The sequence below is a fragment of the Semicossyphus pulcher genome, unplaced genomic scaffold, assembly GCF_022749685.1.
Source record: "Semicossyphus pulcher isolate SPU_LCO1_2020_fin unplaced genomic scaffold, fSemPul1.0.p SCAF_8, whole genome shotgun sequence".
Taxonomy (NCBI): Eukaryota; Metazoa; Chordata; class Actinopteri; order Labriformes; family Labridae; genus Semicossyphus; species Semicossyphus pulcher.
Window position 1 is genome coordinate 4436162 of NW_027211759.1, and position 15551 is coordinate 4451712.

Sequence of the window (15551 nt, forward strand, 5' to 3'; positions counted from 1 at the left end):
ATTAGTGTCTGAAAGCAGGACAGGGTCGTAAGGTTTGGAGAAACAATGTGAAGGTAACACAACACCTCGAGGCTCTCTGGTCAAACAAACCAGTTTCCCCTCTCACCCAGTTTGGACACCCAGTGTGCCTGTCACCTGAGCATGACTTCCACCTGTACTGAGACTGCTGCACACTGCACCGTGGCCTTCCACATGAGCGATGACATGGTGAGCAGGGTTGCCAGGTCTGTGTGACAAAACCAGCCCCAAAAACCAGACCAATACTAGAACTCAAAATATCCCCCTGACAAACCACATACACAGCATTGCTATCATTGCCAAATGCGTTATAAAATACACGTATTAAACTCGGATGGTCATAGAGGTGGGTGAGAGGAGGATGTATTCAAAACTGGCATCCATAATGGACAACTCCTCTCACGCCCTGCACAAGACTGTGGGGGCCTTCAGCAGCAGACGGCTACACTCGCTCTGCAAGAAGGATTTTTATTTATTCATGTTATTTGCATGCAAACAAGGTCCATTCAACCAGCGGACAAAAATGTCCACCCGCAGCAGCTCTTCTAAAGTAGCCCAAATCCGCGGGAACCTAGCGACCCTGATGGTGAGCTTCCAACTACGTTGCTTAGTCTCCAGTAGTGAACACTTCTTTACTAGACACGATCAGTGTGTCTTTATTAACAGGCTTTGTACCACAGTCATTTAAACTGGCTTCTTCTTAAAAAGCCTGCTCTTCACTCAGACACCTCAGCTAACTGTAGACCTGTCGCACCTTTCGGCCCATCCGGCCGCAGCAAACGCCTGTTCAGCACGAGCCTGGTTCTGCTCGCTTTTGCCTGTTGACGTTTTTCTGTCACTGCTGCCAAATGTTGCTCAGTGCTGCTCATGGTGGATTCATGCCGTGTCCCTCTCTCTAAATAATATAAGGAGTACGGTACCTGCTCTTTGTCAAGTGTCTTGAGATAACTTTGGTTATTATTTGGCGCGATATAAATAATTGATTGATGTGACCTTTTTTAGATTTTCTTGCATATTAAATGTTATAGCACATGACTGTACTTAAATACTGTTCAGTTGTCAGTCACATTGTGTTCAGTGCTGTGGTGATATCAGGGGGCGGTGGGCTGGATTCTGCTCCCTCTTTTGTTCCTATAATAATTAATATTCTGTTCGATGTCTGCAGCGTGTACAAATGATACACAATACAAGGTTTCATTCATCGCTTCCTTTTCATTTGATTAATCTTTCTCTGTCTCTCTCTCCCCTCCACACACACACACACACTCAGGAGCTTATGATTTCCCTGAGGGGCTGTGAGTCTCCGTGCTCTGACTGCTGTAAGGCTTTCGTAAGACAAGGGTTAAAAACACAGAGTATGATGAAATGACTTTCCAGTGGGATGAAATCAATTAACAGGTCTCTAACACCCCGCTCCCCTCCCCTCCCGCACACACACGTTTACAGGGATGGTGCAAAGGTGAGCAATCGCTGACACTGTTGCTGTGTCAACCCAGCGGTGGGTCTTTGGCTGATTCTGTCCCACATGCTGCTGATGTAAATTAATCTCCTGCTGCTGATGCACACAGAGACATGAAGTGAGGGTTTGAAAGGGACCCAAAAAAAATCAAAAATCTGTTCAATTTTTAATGTGAAGAGACATCACTGCGGCTTAAATATTCATTATTTCTTCATTTGCATTTTATAAATGTCACTAAATTTCAAGGGTCTATTTGTGGCTCTTTCAGTTTTTCTCTCTGCAGGTTTGAAGCGACGGATCCATTTTTTAAGGAACTGTTTTTAGTCTGACTCCTAATTAATCTGATTATTGCTGCAACATTTAGAGACATCTGACAGGATATTTAACCGTCCATAAAGCTCAGAGTCCAGCCCAGGGTATAAGGATTAATCCAGCACAAAAATTAATGCCACGTTCCACTGTTTAAGAGATACATGCACAAGTTGAAGGACAGTTTTTTGCCCCCTGCTGCACTAATGGTCTAAGGAAAGATGGGATTTGTAGGCTGTGTAGTTTGTAAATCCGTTGAAGGTAAATATTAGTGATTTCGGGCTACAGAGATAAATGAATAGACTCATTCACAGCACTCTGAGCTCATAAAAAGACCCTTTGAATTATTAATAACCCGAGGTAGTTCTTTCACTGCTGATGTTTTAAAAGCTTTTTTTGCATCTTTTATTTATTCAGAGCGATCTTGGTTTTCCATGCTGCAAGTCTGGGACTATTTTCACCAAGAGTGTATTCTCTAGAAGCAGTGCCTTTGTTCATGGGGCTTTTTAAAGTGACTTTAACGGTGAGCTGAGAAGTGAAAAACAAACTCTAACATCTGTTTTTCTCTGGACTAAGTGATGGTGTCAGCGCTCCCAGCTGCAGCATGAAATGTACCACTCTCTCCTCCGCTCTCCGCTCCCTTCTCCCGTTTCGAACCCACTCCTCTCTCTGTATCTTTGTCTCCATCTTTTCTCCTCCTCATCCTCTCTCCCAGCATCATTAGCTCCGTGGCTTAGGCGACCCCGTCTCCAGGCAACCGGCAGGAGTGGCGAGGGCGCTGAAAGGATTGCAGGTGATTGCAGCAGCAGCAACGCCAGAATCAGCAGCCGAGGCAGTGGGGTTTCTCTTGCACACACACACACTCACACTCACACTCACACACACACACACACACACACACACACATGGGGTTGCCCCTCTCACTCGCCTGTCGGAGAAGGTTATGTTTTTATTTTATTTAACCTTTATTTCACCGGGAATGTTCCCCTTAATATACAAAATCTGTTGTGCAAAGACTGCAGCATCTGCAAAGTTTCACATAAAGAACAAACAACAGACGTATGCAAACAGAAATGACATCTCCTGGGTCACAATTAGCTGATGATGCAATCTTCCAGCAGCTATTGTGTCTGACGCCAGCTCACACAGAAAGACTGCATGAGCTGCAAAAAGCAGCAAAGCTAATCTGTCTGCACACTGTGTCAGGAAAAGCTGCACTTTATCCGTCTTTGTGTGAAATATCCTTCTGCATGACGTTTTATACTGTATAGGTTTGAACCATCCCCTCACGACTGACATTAAATTACATATAATGCTTATGAACATTTAGAATCCACAGGGTTTCGTTTAGATTTAACACATTTGGCTTTGTGATTACCTAAGTGGACTTGAACGTCCCCTGTGGTACCTTCAGGGGCTCCAGAAGCCTGCTGTAAAATAATGACTCACTGGGACTTTAAGAGACTAAACGAAAACAACAATTTCAGAGAATGATCACCATCATTCCCAGAACACAAATACATCCACAAATATTCAGCTCAAACCCCTCGTTATGAATGAGACAGCGGGATGTGACCAACACTCATCATCTGCTCATGTGGAGGAGTGTGTCTGACCAACACCCAGCCTGAACACAGAGCTCTGACTGCTCGGTGTGTTTCTGTCAGAGGGTTTGAAGCGTAGTGTTTCATTTGAGCCACCGGGGGACACGACCTCCTCATGTTCACGATGACACGACAAACACATGAAGATTACTCAGGGATGGCGACATGTGTACGTGCTGCGCCTCAAACACACAAATGCTCTTTATAGGTGCTTGATTACAACACATTGTCCCTATTATAGAAAAATTACTTCCTTAAAATTATCCCGAAAAAGCCTTGATTTCGATTGTTGTAAAAATTCATTCAATAATAAAATGTTCATTCAGGACAGTGAAACAACAGGTGATATATAAATATATAGGCCTTATAAGAATAAACTTCATACAGTGATGACAATGCAGCTCCGAGCGCTTTAAAGATATCAGACATCTGATTTTATCTGAGATATTCTGAATGTTTCCCACAATAGTAAAATTGACTTTTGTTTTTAGGCCCCTAAACTGTAAAGATCACTGCCTGTGGATATGAACTGTTGTTTAATCTGGCTTTTGAATTAACAATAACGTTATTGATCCCCAAAGGGAAATTCACTCGTCTGGCATTTCATCTACTATTTACTGAAGAAGGAAAAAGTCTGATGGCTGTGGGTACAAAAGATCTTCTGTATCTCTCCGTCCTGCAGCGAAGAGAGAGGAGCCGTCCACCACTGTTGTTTCTTTGGTCCATCGAGGAGTTAAGAAGTGGATGATCCGTGTTGTTTCGAACGGCCTCGACCTTCTTCACATGATTGAAGTCTCCTGATATTATTAAAAGTGCCTCCGGATGTTTAGTCTCTATCCTGGCAACTATTTCATGGAGAACTTCAGCAGTTGCCTTGGGTGGGATGTTCACCAGTATTGTTTTGATGTGACTTAATTCACTTGGTACATAATGTGGTCACATACCAACTGCCAATAATAAATAATAATAATAACAATAATAAAATAAAGTCTGAGTTTAGTTTGTAATCATTGTTTTCACAGTATTTTTTATCCCTGGTATTCGTTGTGTCTTATTTAACCTTTTATGGAATTTAATTTAGCGATTTCTAACATTTTATTTTTAAAATCTTTTGTCATTTTATTTTTTTTTGATGGTAACTTTAACTTCTGAAATAAAGTTAAGTTGAGTTAAAGTAAAAAATTAAATCAGAGACACAAAAAGTCGAATAATTCAGACAATAAAGACGATTATTGATAAAAAGAAAAACAATATATAAACAGAAATATTAAAACTATAAATCTATCATAACAGAGATGTGGTTGTTAAGACTGTATAGTTATTGTTTAGAAAATAAACTTGTTTACTGTTTATTTGTTTATATTAGTCCAGCCGCTAAACTATTGTCACCATGGCAACAAAACAGCTCCGTTTATGTCACAATGCCTGTGATATTTGGAGCGTCCTTCCGCACCCACAAGACCATATATGGACATACTGTGCAAGCATTATCTCAGACAACAACTATGTAACTGTGGTGCCCTCTTGTGTTAAAATTGAGAACTGCAGGGACAAAAGGACATGTTTCTACTCATTTTCTTACATCTAACTTTGTTTATAGAAAGAAAAAAAAGACATGGGCAGCTCCAGTGAACCTTCGTCCTACTGATAATTTCTTAAGCTTCTTCCTGTCTTACTGTATCTGTTAGATCCAGTGGAGTAGAAGAAGACAGCTATTTGTGGCATCAGCCTCCGCAGGTCTGCTGTGCAGTGATGTGGAGGCATTTGGAGGAATGAGGTCTTGGATTTGACTGACGGTTACAACACAAACTCAGAGGTCCATTCCTTTAGAAAGGGTAAAATTCATGTCACAAGGAGGTCCCTGAACATCACCTAAACAGGGAAATCATCTTAGTGCAGCTGAATGAAACAGAGCAACAATTACACTGTAATCCTCCACTAAGCTGCTTTAGGGGGATTCCCCGCTCTGATCCTGCTGACGGACCAGCTTCTGACTACAGCAGTGGCCATCTCTGAGGAGCTTTTGATCACAAAAAAACTAACAATTAAGTTTCTGGACGTCCTGGGATGATCTGGGGAAAGACAACTGAGGATTAAACCTGTTGTTGTTTTGTTTTGGACAAAATCTTTGTATCTTTCAGGAAAAATAGCTGCATTTCCACCAACAATAACTCAGGACTTAAACTCTGAGGAGCTTCTTTTGGGGACTAAAAGTTTCCTCACGCACATTGTCGCACACTGATGTTTAAAGACGTGTGAAGGTTAAAAACATGAGTCTGCTGACATGTGAAAAAGCCACACCTGTACTCCACCTAACAGAACTGTTCAGTGATGCAAGGCCCACCCAAACATCCCTGTACATTAGTAAGGTACTACCTGGAGCAGGGACCTACAGGGGGGGGTAAAATAAAGTCCCAGGGAATTTAGACCCTGGTCCCCAAACACAGAGTTTCTCTAAAAGTCCCTAACTCCCCAGCTTATGAATGTGATGAGTTCAGGAGCTTCTATAGACGGTTGTTAAAGTGTTTCATCAGACAGATGAGATTTTCAGCGCTGAGGGGAATTTGTAGTCATCGGCTAAAAATAAAAAGCTGTTCAGTGTGACATCACTGCTCCGTTCCCATCATCCTGTCAGTCAGTGTGAATCAACATAGTTCCTCTGGGATGGTGTTAAACCCTCAGACTGGTGGTGTCTGTGCGGTGCATGCTAAAGTTAGCTACATGTTATTAATGTCATGTTAGTCACCAAACAGCTTCATGCCCAGCGTACGGAAATAGAAACAAATGGCACCAGCCAGCAGACGGCTCTCAGTCTTCACTCAGTGGACACATTACATTATATTTACCACCAGCAGCTGTGACTGAAGCCCCTCATATTCACCATCATTAAAAACAAATGCCAAAGGACAATTCACGGCTGACCGCAACCTCCGGGGCTGAGTAATACAGTAAACATGGAAGTGCCGAAAACTGCAGTTCCTCGAGCGGCCTCTAGAGGCCGGCTCCAAAAGTGAGTCAATCCCCATTTGGCCTGAGTTGAAATGCCACCTTAGAGCAGAATGAAGCATGTTGCAGACTGGTATAAAAATTGTTTTGGTCTCTGTTGCTATATTTCTCTGTTCATTAAACATGTATTTTGTGTTAATTATATTAAGGCTGAAAACACTGCATAACTAAGATGCAGCTGCTTTGAGTGACAGGTGGATACCATGCTTGGTGTCACCTCAATACTCTGTGTGTTTGTCCCTGTTATGTGAGGACCTGGAGAGTGAACATGGGAGGACATTGATTTATAATCAGGTTAATTCAGTGTCGATTAACTTGTGAGTCACACAGACTGTTAAAAAACGGGCTTTATGCACTAAATCATGTCGACTTTTTGTGCTCATCTTTGCAGTAGATCTCCTTGTTGTGTTTCCAACGTTCCTGCATCTTGGTTTGGGGTTGTTGTTTTTCTAGAGGTGAACAGCTGAACTGGAATTTTGTGCAAAAAAGTGTTGAAAACTGTTGGAATAATAATAATTCTGTTTCATTTAATTTTTTAATTTTTTTTTAAATGTAGACAGAATAAAACCAGTACAACATCAATGCTGTTTGTTTTTGCTCTTCAGCTCGCTGCAAGATGACATGCACACCCCAGCAGAGGGAGACAGAGTTGTGCAGAAATTGTCGCAGATATGTTTGTAGGCTCTGAAGAGCTTTTTAAAAGAGCTTCAAGTTACCAATCACTAACAATAGATACGTGAGGAAATATAAAAACAGACCTACGGTAACTTTTGAAACTCCTTGTGTATCATTTTGAAAGTGAAACACTGAATCTCTCTTTCAAGCTTATTGTGAAGCTTTTGACGCATCCCATGGCCTTCTGCAGGGAATGAAACTCAAGCAAGTGTTGTCACATAACTTAAATATGGTCATTTAGTTGTAACACTGCAGAAAGGTCCAGAGAAAGAAAGTGATCTTATTATTTCACAGATGACCTGTGTGAAGGAAGAGGAGATAGTGGATGGAGAAACACAGGAGGAGCGGCTGGGGGGGGCACGTGGGGAGGAGCCAGAGGTGGGAGTTGAACCAGGACTGCTGCTTCAAGGACTGAGCCTCTGTACGCGGGGCGTGCGATCTAGCCGCTGTATTTTATGTCTAAATTATTAGTTTCTTAAAGTGAGTTGAGAGATGTTCATTCAGTTAAACAGGTTAATACGATAAAAGTCTTTTCCCTCCCCTTGTTGTTAGCGGGCTGCAGGTTGGGCTCCGTCTCCCTCAGGTGAATTCAGCTTTAAAATGTAGGACGTCACAGCAGTGAGAGTGACACTCTCAGGCCCGCAGGCTGTTACGCGAGTCACAAGCTCTGCCCTGCACCACTCAGCCCACATTTACATACGACACAAAGGAGCGACAGTGCCAGCAGAACCACAGCGTGTGTGTGTGTGTATGTGAGCACTTCCATGGCTTTATTTGCCACCTGAGGTTTTCACTGCGCTGCCAACAGATGTTGACGCAATTCAGACGAGGGCCAAGACCCTCAAACTCCTCAGTGAATCCCCGACAGCCCTGGTTACCCATTACAACAAGAGAGAGTGCCAGATAAAGAAAGATATTGTTTCTGTGTGTGTGTGTGTGTGTGTGTGTGACGGCTCTGTGTGCAGAGGGCTTGTGATGCTGCAAAATAAACTCAGGTTGGATTAGACATGAATTTCTTCTGAATTCCTCCACCATGATGAAATGCGTTCGTCCAACAAATAATGATTAAAAGCTTCAAACTGCGAGCATTAGCCTTTGTGGATATTTGGCATGAAACAAGATGACAGTGAAGCTATTTGTTTTACACTCTTGAGCACATAAACTCTTAAACTTTTATTAAACACAGCACTTTTCTGGAAACAGTCAAAAGCCTTTATTCAATTAGCTACTTCATCATGAAAATGCTACAAAACACCGACATGTCATATTAGAAAGTAACCCACACGTAGCAGCACAAACAGCCTTCTTCAGCTCGCAGTCTGCCACGTACATGCAGATAGTTGCAAACACCTGAGCAGGAGGCAGTTTGGGTCACAGGTGCAAATACAACAACATGATCACCATGCAGCTTTCAGATTCAGATTCAGACAACTTTATTGATCCCAAGGAGGGCAATTCATTTCTAACTTACCCCGTCACAAGCTCACAAACAACATCCAAAATATTTCATGTCAAGCATCAAAACAGAGCAGGCACACAGCGGCCGGTGAAGGACAGTAAATAAGTTAAGTTAGATAAAAACAATACCCAAAAAACCCCACAAAAGTGCACGGTAAAGGTACACACAATCAACTGCAACATTTGATCATGAAACATTAATGCACAAGAAAGAAACAAAAGGATAAAGAAACCAGAACAACTACAGAACTCAATGTATTCATGCGGCCTTCGTGTGATATATATCTAAAGTTTCTCTCTGTAATAACAATTTCACCCAGAGCTCGCTGGAGGGATTATATTTCCCGTCTGGCCTGGGAACGCCTCGGAATCCCCCAGGAGGAGCTGGAAAACGTTGCTGGGGAGAGGGACGCTTGGGTCACCTTGCTGAGCCTGCTGTCAGCGCGCCTCAGCCCCGGATAAGCGGAAGATAATGGATGGAAAACAATTTCAGTCGGTTAGCACCTTGAATCTTCTTTTTAACTGTTCTGAAGGACACATTTCAGTTTGTGTTTCCTGTTACTGCTTTAAAGGGCAGTGTGTAGGATTTAGTGCCATCTAGTGGTGAGATTGCAGATTGCAACCTGATGCCAACTGCAGCCCTTCCAAGTGGGTTTAAGATCTTTCTATAGCTAGTTCACTTGTTCCTCTGCAGATGATGCAATGATTCTTATTCTCAGCTTATTTTAAACTATTGAATATACTTTTGAATATAACATACTGAACCTTTAAAGCCATGTAAACACAAAATTTGGCTGCAACCTCAGCTTTCCCTGTGTTTCCCTGTGTTTCCCCATTCCCTTTGTGTCTGCCTGTTCCTGTCTGTGTTTGTCTGTGTGGCAGGTGTGGCTCATCTCTCTCCAGTCCTGCCTCCTCGTTACCTTGTCAAGCCTCTCCACCTCCTCCTCCTTGCCGCACACCCGCTTCCCATCTACAATCAAGCCTGCAGCTTCAAAACCCCGGCCTTTCTTCCACTCTTTGCCAGATCGTCTGCCCACTTACAGTGGTAGTTACAGTCGGCCACTTGGATAATGAATTCAAGTTTTGCTTATTCTGTGAAAAGTCTTTTTTGAAAGTCTAACACTTTTTGTCCCCCTGCCCGCCTGCCACCACCTCTTCAGCTCTTTTTCCTGCTTACTTTTTGGACAATAAAACTGCTTTAAACCTGCTCCTGTGTTTGGTGTGTTGCCCTTGGTTCCAGCCTTCAGTTAATCGTAACAAAAATGCTGCATAAACAACAAAACCTGATGAAAGTGTGTCTTATGTGAATGAACCTGTGACGCTCAAAATCAACCTGTTTAAACCAGAGCATGAGCAGTTATGTAAAACAGCCAAATAAAAACTGTGTTCTGTTTTAAAGAATTTATTGACAACAACTGAGTGACGCTGGCTGAGCTCGGTATGAGAAGAGTCTGTCCTTGGTGGTATTAACACACCACCCTCCCCTCCTCAGCCATTCGCCCACTTTTAAGCATTTTTTAAAGCTTTTTCATACATACCACTAGCTGCACGGCTAACTCACATCCATCTAAGAGAAGCAGCACTTAGCTCCTGCTCTTGGCTGTTACGCTGAGCGGCCCTTGATTGGATTTGCAGCGTTTTTCTTTTGCATGTGTTTTCTGGGTTTGTGTGTTTTTGACTTTCATTGTTTCTGCATTTGCAGTGATGTTAATGCATTTGTTTCATTTGCAGCACGTTTTCATGGTTGCGTGTGTGTTTTGCACGTTTGTAAGTGTTTCTGAACTGGCATCGTTTCTGAATTTGCAGCCTGTTTCTTCTGATGGAAACTGTCAGGGCTGTTACAGCACGATTGCCCGCCTTGTCGGCCACCGTACATACAGCTCATAATTTCAGATTCAGATGTCTTTTCTAGTTTCTGTTCTCTTACTTACAGCAGCCCAAATGAGCCTGTCGGTTAAAAGCAGCTTTTTGACCCAATAGAAATATTACAGACATCAAGTTTCTATTGCAAAAAGGTTAATACAAAACCTTTGTCACAGTTTCTTACAGTGATGTTGAGAGACTCACGAAATTTCTCTGCAATAGTTTCACAGAGCTAAATGAACCTATATGATCAAGCGTTCATCTTTGATACACACGTTTTTGAGACCTCTACATCATCAGAGAGATCATTTTACTCGTGAAAAACCTTTGGAATACAACCAGACACATGCAGTGAAAGCATTATTCTCCAGGGGGCAGAATTTCAGACCCAGGAGAGCTTTGGATGAGACATCAAACATGGAGGTCGTCAGTCTGTGACTCATACGAGGGTTTTACAGAAGGCAAGAAAAACATTGAAGTTGTCACTGATATTAAATGGAATATTTACTGGATTAAAGCATCAGATAATGACCGAATATTTCTAAACTTATTTTATACTAAAATCGTGTCGAACGTGAGGATCAAATTCAGCAGATATTTGAAATAATGTTTCTGTGAATTTATAAATATTTATTTTTTATGCATTCCATAAAGCTTTTGATTGTTTAATTAAACTAATTCAAGGTGTAAATGACATAACTGGCATATTCAGAGTGTAAGCTGATAATGCCAATAATGTGATGATTTTTTACATACACAACAATGGATGAGTAATCGGCTCTCCTGCTTTCAGTTTTCTTTTGCCAATTGATTTTCACCCATTCATTATATTTTTTTAAATATAAAACAAATGTTTTTTACAAGTTTGAAGATGTTCAAGGGAGAATTTAAAGAGCTATCTTTGCGTTAGTTTAAGGGGTTAAAACTGACGTGTGGTACATTTTGTGGGTGCTGATATTAGCTCAAAGACGCACGTAAAAAACGTTTGATGTGTGTGTTATTTGTTTAAAACATACATCTAACCTGTAAATTGCCAAACAGAAATGCCCGATGCATCAAACATTATGCAAACCTGAAAATGATTTGATGGTTCAGGTCAAACAGGGTTAAGACAACTTCTAGAACTGTTAGGCCCAAACATTTCGCATTGTAACGATTCTGTACTTTGCATCTTAAAAAGGCAGAAAAAGGGACGAAAACCTGTCGATCAACCAGGAAACAGACCTTAAAAAACACCTGAACTTCTGTGCGTTAGTAGTTTCAGTGCAGACAGAGGCCCTGCAGTGTTTGCAGAGGGTGGGGGGGCTCCTGAATCCTGTTCCTCGACTTTGTTTGTGTGTTTGCTCTCTCTCGTGTCTCTCAGCAGCTCCGCACAGACACACAACCGAACACACTGGATGTCCCACTGGTTGTTAACACCGCTCTGCTTTGTAACATGTGTTGTTTTTCTGTTAAATAATGCAGAATGAGACTTCTTATTTCATGTGTTGCTACATTCTCATCCGAGCGAGAGCACAATGTTTGCCTCCGCCCGACCCCGTGGGAATCAGACTGCTGTCCCCGGCACTCTTTGGAGTAGAGAAGAACCAAGTTACACTGACTGAACACAAAGAGACACGGACACACACGGCTCAGAATATCTGGTGAATTGAAAATACACACATAATACGAAATGCAAAACGGATAACGGAAGGTCACCATAATTGAGAAATCCCTAATCCAGGAAATGAAGTCATCGACTTAGAGAGAGTACTTTCCTTGTGAGTGTTTTGATGGAACTGTGTGCTGTTACATAAGCTGAGAAAAGAAAGGAGGCAGAACGAGAGAGAGAGAGTTTCATTATGCAGAAGTCAGGACTTCTGTGTGTTTGGTTCAAAAGACAGGACCTGAAATAAATTGATAATGTTGGTAAGTGTTCAGTGATGGCTGTGGATGATAAACAGCACTAGCATTTGAAACAGGCCTTTTCCCCCAAACACAACACAATTAACAATAAAACCTTCAGATAAAACCAAACACAGAGACTCAAACGCAGAACAAACAACTCAAACAACAGACACAATATTCGCTACAGTTACTCATGTATGCTAACAATGATGTAGCTCCATCAGAGAGCGCGAGATGCTACAGCCGTCTGCATCAATGAGAACAACAAAGACTTCTACCAGGTGCATTCCTTTTGTTCTCCTAGCATCTCTTCCAGCAATGTGACACTACAAAGTACACGAGACAAAGTAATCCTTCTGCACAGTTTATACTTTGTGTAAACAAACTTAAAGGTAAAATAAGTCCTCGCATTTTGTCAACAACGCCTTCAAACTAAGCTCCTCCTCCTGGGCTCACTCAGAAGCTCACTCTCACTCTCTCGTGCGAGAACACGCCCACCCCGCCGAGCTAATGCTAGCTCGTGACATCATGCTGTGCACTGTTATCTCCATGGTGACGCATCACTAATGAGGCGACATTACTTGCAAACTGACGGACGAGACGTAAACAGTGATGCTTAACAGGACTTTTTACATGTGTACACATAAATGCACAGTTACTCGTCCACTGTTGACTTTTGACTGGCTGCGATTCTTCTTCTTCTTCTTCTTTGCATGACTAGAGTATATCGCCGCCTGCTGGTGTGGAGTTCTCATGACAGAGTTTCTGTTGTGTTTTTGCGTTTTTGTTTGGACAGGGATTTTTTATAACCACGCTTGTGTGGACGGAGTTTCTTTTGGAAATGAAGGAGGGAAAAACTCAATTATACCTGTGTACGTGCAGACGTGGCCTAAGTCACTATGCACTGTCATCACATCACAGGGCATCATTGAGTGTGTGTGCAAGTGTTTAGCACACACACTCACTGCAGAACTGTTAGCTTAGATTCACTCATGTTAGGTGCTGATATTAGGCCACAAAAATCTTCATTGTTCTTCCAACTATGTGAGCACTTTATCTTCTCACACGAGGACTCTCCAAACTGGAGGAAAAATCCCCTAACCCTGGGCGAGGCTTTGTGTCCCGGCCTTTACCTGCCCTTCAGCTGCCTCTGCCTTGTCAGGTCTTTCTTTGTTGGTGTTGAGGTGCCTCCAAACTGATTGCTGCCAACTCAAACCAAACAAAAAGGGAGATAAAAATCAGACACATGCACAAAAAAAGTCACCAGATGTGAAAAATATGCGTATGAGTATTTTTGGATAAACGGACAAATTTAGTCTGATGGCAAGATTGTCAGGAATTCTGTTGGGAAAATTGTACTGAAACAGGAGCTGGAATAACGGATGATTATATGAAAATAAGATGACAACACAAGAACCACAAGAAGTTCAGCATGCTTTTAAACTTCCTGCAGCGAGCGATGAAGAACAAAGTGATGATTATCAACATAATCTGTCTGCTCTTCCCTGTCGTCTGTAAATGACTGTTTTTGGGGAGGAAATTCCTGCAGACTGTGGACTTAACAACTTCCAAGTGTGGAGTTCCGAATAATAGGTGTGTGTGCAGAACGTGTCAGGATGTTGTCATAAGCACGCTGCCACACGTCTCCTGGATATGGAGCCACTTCGGAGACAGAAATTCCAATGAGCTCGGCGTTCCCGACGAGTGACTCAGAACAAACAGTGTGACAGCCGACGGAGGCTCGTATTTACATTAATGAGCCACTGAGGGAAACCGACAATAACATATTTGCTGCATGTAAACATCAGAGCCTGACTGGCAGAGCTTCAGAGTCGTCCTTTTTAGGCGCCTTTGAGCCTCATTTTAACTTTGGTTTCTTGTAAATATCACCTGCTTTAAGAATCTTAGAAGAGCAAGTTTTTAAGTTAAGTTAAAGTTATAATCTTAAAGATTTTCATTTTAATAAACGTCTGTTAAGTCTCTGTCTATCACCGAATGAGGTAACACAATGGTGATTGAGCCAATGGCCCACTGATGAAAGCCTTTGCATGTGCAGTATTACAGACTGGGTGTCTGTGACTTTTGCGGGACAAAATCCCAATCGGCGCCCAGTTAGCGACACGTTTTCCATCAGCCAGCAGTGGTTGGTCTGCCAGAGAGGGTAGGCGGAGCTAAGCGGCTGCTTTTCCACTCTCTGCAAGTGTTGCGAGTAAACAGTAATCTACTATGGCTGAACAAACAAAGAAAAGATGGATGACTACAGATACAACTTCAACAAGAAGTGAAAATCCAAAGAAAAAGAAACAAACTCGACGCTCAGATGAAGCAAACAGTCTGAAAAGGAAAGCGACCGTCAGCCAGGAAAATCAAGAGTTACAACCGGAGCCAACCGTGGACGTCACACATGCAGCACTGTCTGGATATCTGGGAAGTGTGCTCCCGCTTTATCCCGTTTATCGCCACAGGTTCCGCCAAAGAGAACGAATCTGAGATCTTTGAGATTATAACTTTAATACTGAATGAGGGAAATGAGAGACGAGACAAAAAGCAAGAAAGCTCTGTTAAACATTGCAACCACATTCTAGATCGCCAGAAATTATCCCAGGTAAACAAGCTTTGTTATCTCGAGATAACAACCGGAAATTACGAGTAAATAAAGTGTTTGGATGCATGTTGACTCAGGGCTTCCGTGTGGAATCAGATAAACCTTCCTTTTGATTTGATTAAAGTATTTTATTAACATAATCTATTAAGTACTATGTTGCTACAAAATAAAGTGTCAAACTAAATGTACGTATAGATGATCGTATGAGAATTAAAGTGTAGCGTAATTAAAATCAACGCTTTTCTTAATGAGGTTCCTAATTGAGCCTTTAATCTCATAATCAGCTCTTCCTGGTTAAAACTAAAGGTGGCTCACATCTAAAGAGAACAAAATCAGCACTTTTTCTTTAACATTTTCTAATTACTGCTGGAGAAAAAAGCAGCTCCTCTCCTCCTCTCTATTCTCACTGTTCTGTGATGCCTTTAAGTTCTGAGGAAAACGTAGTAACTATGAACGTCTTACATTAATAACTCCTTAAATATGACACGACAGGTGGGTGTCTGCACTGATACTCTAGTTTCAGCGATACGATCATGAGGTGAGTTTTAAGATTCTGATTTTAAGTCAATTCACAGCTTATGTAACCATTCGTTCCCTTCATGCTTTATTCAACTGATCAAATATGTGAAACATTCTTCATTAAACATTTGCGTTTGGGTGCTCCTGT